At 45.7% G+C, this 8,637-nt stretch overlaps 1 protein-coding gene across 1 annotated transcript in view; it reads right to left on the reverse strand.

Annotated features, from left to right (window-relative positions):
* pappaa (pregnancy-associated plasma protein A, pappalysin 1a) overlaps positions 1–8,637 on the reverse strand; it is a 96,706-nt gene that overhangs the window by 44,721 nt on the left and 43,348 nt on the right. The window lies entirely within an intron of this gene.

Raw genomic sequence — 8,637 nt, forward strand, 5'->3', positions numbered from 1 at the left:
TCTTTACCCCCTGCCCCCCCATCCCACCACCGTGTGCTTTTCTAACTCGCGATGGTGTGAGCGAGCAAACATTAATTTTGAGGAATAAATGAATGTACGGGTCTCATACATTTATAAAAATCATTTCAAGCCCTTAAATTCGAAGAAAATTACCTTTTGCTAATTTAAATAAAATATACAGTTTTGAGAGTACCGCACAAGCAACGTGCAACAGGAAGTAGTTTAAGACGCACAGGAAGTGGAATGCCAGAAAACCCAAGGCGGGAGTCCACTCTCCTCCAAAAGAATTTGAGATTTTCTCATTAAAGTTGTTATAGGTATTATTTAGTTCCTCCCAATCTATTGGTGGGAGACTTTCAGAATCCCAATGAACGGAGCTACATTGTACCGTCCATTCTCCTGGCTGTGCAACCGTGTGACACCAACCAGCGTAGCTCGGCTTGGCTGGCTGGGGTTTGGGCAGTGTTGATACTATTATTCTTGTCAGCAAAGAGAGACTTACGGTCTGGCCAGCATCTATTTGTAGTATATAACAATTGTATATCAGTTTAAATCACTATCAATCCTCATTGACTACAGATATGCCAAGGTAATTTGACATAATTACCTTGTGTTACGTTGACATAACGTAACACATTCAGACTTTAACATAGCTGGTTGGTTGTGAAAAGGGCTGGTTGGGAGTGGAAACGCGTGTGTGTGTGTGTGTGTGTGTGCGTGTGTGTATTTCTAAGCGTGTGTTTGTGTTTGTGTGTGTGGGAGTGCTTGGTACTCCCACACACACAAACACATGTGAGTGTGTGTCTGCCAGTGTCCGTAGAACTGTAAGCCTAAACATATTCTCCTGTACAAAAAACACACATGAATACAATCTTGTGTGTGTGTGTGTACGATCACATTTCCCGAAATGTGATCAATATAGGCAAATTGATTAAACCAAATATTTTGCGTGGGTGAATGTGTTTTGGAGTGTGTCTGTAACCATATCTGTGAAAAAACCTATTTTATGTGGCCATTTCTTGTTGGCCTTTCTGATTCATGGGCTGTATTTTTCTCCTGTGTGTGTGTGTGTGTGTGTGTGTGTGTGTGTGTGTGTGTGTGTGTGTGTGTGTGTGTGTGTGTGTGTGTGTGTGTGTGTGTGTGTGTGTGTGTGTGCTGTTGGTGAGGCCTACAAGCAGGGACCTTGCATAACTGTTCACAAAACCGCGGTGGTCGGAGCCAAGCGCGAGTCAAACTTAGCAACACACACACACACACGGGGGAAAAATACATCCCATGATTCAGAAAGGCCAACAACAAATCGCCACATAACAGAGGTTTTCCCGCTCAATGAATGGAGAGTGGTGAAGAAGAGGAGAAAACAATGGGGGAAGATTGGGAAGATCTTCAAAATGTACGAAAACGTTTCCCGCTATTTTTCCTGTTCCCGTTTTGCGCATTCTGCTATGGATGTTAAAAAAAGAACACCACATTGCGTTGTCAAGAAGGTTGCTTGATTGCCACCGCTTCACCCCGGCAGGGGGGTGGGGGGTTCACAAAAATATGGAGCGCAGACTTTTATTTTGAATCTTCTCTGCTGGAAAGCAAGGTGGCATGGGAGTTTTTTTTTATTGTTATATATTTTTTATCATTTTTTTTTGGAGGAGCGACGTGAATGTTTAAAGTATACGTTTTACGGTTTCTCGTTAAATGACGTAATTGTCTGCCGTCGACAATTCGGCCGACGTAGTGAAATACATCCAGTGTTGTTGTTTGCTTTCGTAAAACAATCAAACTTCAACGCTTGTCTTTAAGCCGGATATTACAACAACGCATGGACAAAAATGGCCGCTAAGTGTACACAACGTGTCCTTACAAACAATATCTGCTAAATAAAGATTGTTTTGACCTCTGAGCTCAAAACATACCCCCACTACGCATGCAGTACACGCACACACACGCCATACACAGACACACAATACACTGTAAATTGAGACCAGCTGTCAGACTGGCAGACCCAAACTCTGGTCTGCAGACACACACACACACACACACACACGAATACACACACACACACAAACACACGCAGATACCCCACAAGATAAAAGGAAAGGAGAGGAAGAGAGTGACAGAGATGTCGTTTAAAAGGAGCAGATAACACAAGAGCAGTCGAGAGAGTGTGAGAGAGAGAGAGAGAGTGAGAGAGAGTGAGAGAGAGAGAGTGAGAGAGAGAGAGAGAGTGAGAGAGAGTGAGAGAGAGAGAGAGAACTCCAACTCCCCTAGCCTAAAACCATTTATTTAACCATCTATGACCCGTACAACATTCATTGAAAGGATAAGAAACACAAAGCAACAGAAAATAAAAACATGAGTATAAATCTGTGCCATGTAAAACACACAAACACATACCCACTGTAGTGTGTGTGTGTGTGTGTGTGTGTGTTTGTTTGAGAGAGGGAGGGGGGGCCATGCAGCTGACGTGACTGCTTTGTTTGTTTGCAATAGCAACATGTAAACAGGAGCATGTCCGATAGCTCAATCTTTGGCGATCTCCGCCTTCTCCGTCGTGTTTTGCCGCTTCTCAGTCAACCGCGCCCGGCGTCAGGACGCCCCCCTCCCCGCCCCGCAGATCAGAGACCACAGCGGCACAGCGGAGGTGAACTGCGCCGTGTGAAATCCAAACTACAATCCATCCCCACACACTTCCGACATGGCTCTGAAGTTATTAATTATCGGTTACGTTTCGGGTTCCACCGCCCCCAGGGTCCGCACACTCCGCACACACACTCCACGCGCCAGCCAAGGTGTGTGTGTGTGTGTGTGTGTGTGTGTGTGTGTGTGTGTGTGTGAGTCAACAGCCGTGCAGTCATTAGCACCCCGGCTCTCTCCTCTTCGTTATTTTATTCTGTGTTAATATATTCTGTATTTCTTCTCTCGTTTCCCCTCATGCCTTATAAAAAAAATGGCGGGAGTGTTATTTTTTGGGGGTGAGGGGAGCCCTGCGTAACAGGCATCGGGGGGGGGGGCATCATAAAGGCTTCACCCCCACAGACTGTAGCAGAGAGTCAGAGAGAGAGAGACACACACACACTAATGGAGTTTGAAGCGCTTTGGCCGCCCCACTCTACGGGGACGTGGGTGAGAGGTAGTCGTCTGAGGTAACGTCCGGAAACCCCCACACACCCTCCCCTCCCCCTAACCGGCCCCAAGCGCCTGCCACTAATACCCCCATTAACACCTCGCACACGCACTGACACACAAACACATATGCCGCTGGTCCATAACAACAACAATAACAGCGGACGGGCAGCTGAAAACCTGTGGGCGAGCGAGCGAGTGAGTGAGCGAGGGCGGGCGAGCGAGGTAAGTGAACGCAGGCGGTGCGGAAGGCCCACTTATCCTAGCTTACCTCTGACGTGATGTCATATCCTGCGAGACGCCGCACGGTGGTAAATCTTATTTTTTTCGTATATATTTTTTTTTTAAGATGCAGACCGCAGGGAGGGGGGGGGGAAAGGGGTGGAGGTGGTTGGAGCGTTTAAGGATGTGGGGTTTGATCCCAAATGGGTCTGCGGTGAGTGTGTGTGTGTGTGTGTGTGCGCGTGTGTGTGTGTGTGTGTGTGTGTGTGTGTGTGTGTGTGTGTGTGTGTGTGTGTGTGTGTGTGTCCACACGTGCGCTCGTCAGTCAGAGTCGGCCGGGATGGGTTGTTACGGCTCAAATAAAATCAGCCTCCCAAACATTTGTTTTTACGATTTTTAACAGCTCTGAAATATCACCGGTCATGGGGGGGGGGGGGGGCTGGAGAGGTAAACAGTGACAGTGAAAGAAAAACAACGTAAAACACGACACTCACCGAAGTAAACATGTTCCGCTTAGAAGTGGAATAATAATCGACGTGCGGAATAAATAATTAATAAATAAGAAAAATGAAAAAACAAGGAGAAAATAACAGCGGCGTTCCCGAAGTTGCTTTTTAAACGTTACCACACGCTTATGTCACTGGCCTGCTGAGGTCTGTGCGGTTTACTGAGGGAGTGCGCACGGGAAACGTGCACTTCCTCTGCCTGCAGTTGTGCCATAGCTTTGCTATTTTCCCCACAAGTTAATTTTTTATGACTTTTTGTTTTTGTGTGTACAAAACATACATGTTGCCGCGTATGTGTGTGTGTGTGTGTGTGTTTGTGTACGTGTGCCCGTGTGTCGTGTACTCATGCAATAGCGTCAAGCATGAATAGGTTCCATCCATAATCATGATGCATGAACACTTTCTTGTGGGAATGTGTTGAGTGTGTGCGTGTGTTTTTCACAGCATGGTTGTGTTGCTAACATTATTTCAATATTCCAGCGAAATCTGGATAAAGACGGCCTTTGACGCCCTGCTCAATGGTGTCTTGTGATATCATGTGATAACAGTGTGGGAGCCAACGGCTAAACACCAGCAGATAGTAAAGGTAACAAACTAACACAAAGGGCCATCCCAGTACCAGGTAAACACAGACTCACACACACACACACACAATTTCTCCGTTCTCCACACAGTACATAGCATATATGTACTGTGGGGGGGGGGGGTACCTCTCCCCACACTCTCTCCCTTCCCAACCTTACACATCAGCCCTCCCCCAAGAGAGCAGGTTGAGCTTTGGCTCGTGCACTCCGTGGTGCGTTAAGTGGGTAGGAACATATTGTTCCAGACCCCCCCAACACACATGCACACACACACACACACACACACACACACACACACACACACACACACACACGCACACACACCACACACATACACTCTCTCTCTCCACAGAGATACCAGTAGTACAGTTCAATCCCCTATGGTTCTGCCCCACAATCCTGTGATTGTGTGTGTGTGTGTCTCTGTGCATGTGTGTTTTTGTGTGTATGTCTATGGGCATTAGTGTGTGTTTATGTGTGTGTGTGTGTGTGTGTGTGTGTGTGTGTGTGTGTGCGTGTGTGTGTGCGTGTGTGTGTGTGTGTGTGTGTGTGTGTGTGTGTGTGTGTGTGTGTGGATGTGTGTGTGTGTGTGTGTGCGTGCGTGTGTGTGTGTGTGTGGTGTCTATGCATCTCTGTGCCTGAAACGTGTGTGTGTGTTTATGTGTTTGTCTACGTGCCTGCCTGCATGTGTCCGTATGTCTGCATGTATGTGTGTCTGCATGTGTGTGTGTGCGTGTGTGTTTGTGCAAAGTGGTCAGAGGCGAAGGAAGAAATACAAGAAAAAAAAAGGGGTTTCGAGCGGGAAAAGGAGAAATCGTTCAAGTACATTTTGGCCGCTTTGCAGCGCTCAGAAAGTAGCTGCCTCCTCGCCGCCGCCCCAGCCGAGAGGCCCCAGACTGTCGTCATCGGCCAGCACTTTGATATATAGCTGTCATTAAAAACACAGCAATAGAAAGGTCACAAATAATGAAAAAACGGGCTACCGCTAAAGCTGGTTTGAGTGATACAGTAGCAAGAGTGCGCTACTCTTTTTTTATGTTTCTTGCTTTTCTTTCCACAGCCATTAACACTTCACGGCTAAAAAGAATTGCCTTTAATTTGGCACGTTTGTACGTTGTCAAGTGACCATATGTTATTTTGATTAAGCCGAATGAGTCTTTTGGGGATGTTTCTCAACGGTTTAATGTGCTCATAGAGAACCGGGGTTTGGGGAACGGCTCTTTTTTCTCCCGTTCCGCTTCCAAGTCCGTCTTGACATTGTTTTCTGTTCAGGTTCTCTGATGGTTTCCTTGTGAATGGGGAGTCCTTTTCTGTCTGTCAAACGCATTCCTGTTTTAAAGATTGTTTTATTTTTGTTCACCTACAGTGAAACCAGTGACCCTCATGAAGAGGAACATTTAAGAGCAACTGCTTATTTTCAATTTGTTTAACCATTTTCATTGTTAGTCGTAAAAGTCTGTGCTCTTGTTTTTGGACTTTGCGTTTGGATGGTTCCACCATTTAGTTGTTGAGCAGATGCTTCCATCCAAAGCGACTCACAGTGGATTGAGACTTCCATACGGATTCCTATACCAACTGCACACGCTGGAATGCGCACACTGGATTTAAACGAGGTGCCTTTGGACCCTCCTTAGGGGGATATTACTTAAGAATGTAACGTCGGAAGTCTTTATTCACTCGCAAGGTACGTTTGTGAGTGGAGGTTGTCTGTTTGGTAACCAGACAGCCAATGGTTGGTGAACTAATCAGTGGTCAACAAACCAATGGTTGGTCAGTCAGTGTGAACTAACCAGCGGTTACCAAACTAATCATGTGATTACTAAACTATGGGTTGAGACCCTTATGTGGGGCTAAGCAGGGTACCAAGTAGGTTGTCGGATGACCAAAATAAAATGGAATTCTTCAATATTTATACGCATACATGCCGACAGGCTTTGTCTATTTCATTTAATCATTAGTGTGTTTGAAGCCACTCATGGACAATACTATAAGAACGATATGCATGGAGAAATGTTAATCCTCTCTGGTTTTGGCATGAAAAAGTTTGGGAACTCCTGAAGTAGATGGAGTGTACGTACTAGAGCACATGATGGAAACAACATTTTTTGGGAGGGGGTTGAGGTCAGGTGGGGGCAGCAGAACTCCGACAGGACAAACCCAGTTCAACTGGGCGGTACAAAGGCAGTCTGACGAAAAAATTAACAGCATCCAGATCGGAAGAAGAAAAAAAAAACAATTACACAGCCACAATTATTGATAGATTACCAAAGAGAGATACATCTGGCAAACAGCTGTATTTCCAAAACACTGCGTATTCGGGGAAACACTGACTATTCCTTCCAGCGTTTAGGCTGTGTAACTCTGCATATCTTTTTTCTTTTTCTTGACCTTTTTTGAGAATAGCTAACATTTGGAAAAGGGAGAGCAACCCTGACATAACAAGGGAAGGGGGACGGGTCAATCCCGTTCTTAGAGGGCATCGTGCACGGTGATACGTCAGGAATCAGGAAGTGAACTGGCGGTGGCAAATGTGGTTAGGATTAAGTAAGGAACATAATTCGATTTCACAATTAGCGTCTTGTGACTCAGGACGAATGGATGTGACGATGTTGTGGGAAAACAAAGTTAAGTTAAGTTAAGGGCATAACCTGGCATTGGTGTAAAGGGGAGTACAGCATGCTAGCAGAAATTTATAAGCAGCGGGAAAAACAGGAGAAAAGTTCCATTTTATCTCTGATTAACCTTATGGTTTGAATTGTTTTTCTGCTTTTGTTCATCATTATTCCTTTGTTTCCCAACCACCCATTCATTATTTTGACGAGATCCTAAAAATAAGTGCTTTCTGTGCGTTTGTGTGCCAAAGTTGTCCGATATTGGATTGTAATAACAGTGAACTTGGATCCTGAGTGTTAGCATATTATCGCTCTCTTGACAGATTTATTAACCTGTTGTCTAAATTGTAAATGTAAAGTGTAAATTAAACGTGCCCTGGGGGTCTTGCCAATTTTCACATTAGTGTCTGGTATTTACTTTAAGATAATAAGACAGGTATTAATAACCATGATTTTTCTGGGCCACTTTCAGTCCAAAACCAGAAGAATGATTTTATCTATTATCTATTTTTCTATTTATTTTAGAAAGTATTATCTGGAAGTATACAAGGAAAATTCAAACAGTCCTGTGCATTTTCGGTCTCTTTGTTGGCTCTCACTTGTTTTAAATTGCATCCTTCATCTACCATAGGTTCCGAAGAAAACATGGACCAATCCAGAGGAGTGGTTAACTTCAGTTGTTCAGAGACCAATTCTTGATAAAACCTCTTGGTACCACAGCTCCAAGTTTCAGGCTCTATCTGCAGTCAACACATATCCACATCTCCACCCGTCTCCCTCCTCTCTCCTCTACCCCATCCACTCTTCATCTGTTCCCCAATCCCAAGTGATGTCTTCTTTCCACTCCGCCCTTTCTCTCCTCCATCCACATCCCCCAAGCCTCCGCATCGCTGCCACACTGCCAGCACACCACCACCCAATCACTTCGCCACCCGACGCACGCTCCACAAACCTGACACCCCCACCCCCCACAACATAAATCATAACCATACTGAGTTAACAGTATAACAGTAACCAAATCCCCCTCGCGCTGTTCAACCCCCTTAGCACGACAGAAACAATCATTGGATGGGATGGGGAGAGGGGGTAGAGGAGGGAAAGCGCTGGTGGCTGAGGAGGAATAAGAGGGCCACCCCATTTAACAAACCGCCCCGACACTCTCTCGCGACAGCTGCTTTTCCCCCTGCCGGCCCGACCAAAGACAACAAAGGGGAGCTCTGGTTGGCTGGCCCGGCCGCTGCGCTAATGATAGGTGTGCAGTTACCGCCGGCCAGATATTCAGCAGATTTACATTCTGCGCCCGCGCTGCTCACCGCCGTGTGTGTGCTTTGATTACAACCGCTTTCTTTTTTGTCGTAAAAACATTTTTTTTTTTTTTTTTCGGCGGGCTGGATTGCGCTTGTGTGTGTTTATGTGTGCACACACGTTTAAGTGTGTGCACAGATGTGTGTGTGTGTGTGCATGTTTTCACATGTGTGTGTTATTGTGTGTGTGTGTGTGTGTGTTTATGTGTGTGTGTGTGTGTGTGTGTGTGTGTGCGTGTGTGTTTGTGTGTGGGCATGTGTGTTTGTGTGTGTGTTTGTGTGTGTGTTTGTG

This window comes from Pollachius pollachius, assembly GCF_949987615.1.
Source record: "Pollachius pollachius genome assembly, chromosome: 18".
NCBI classification, from domain to species: Eukaryota; Metazoa; Chordata; class Actinopteri; order Gadiformes; family Gadidae; genus Pollachius; species Pollachius pollachius.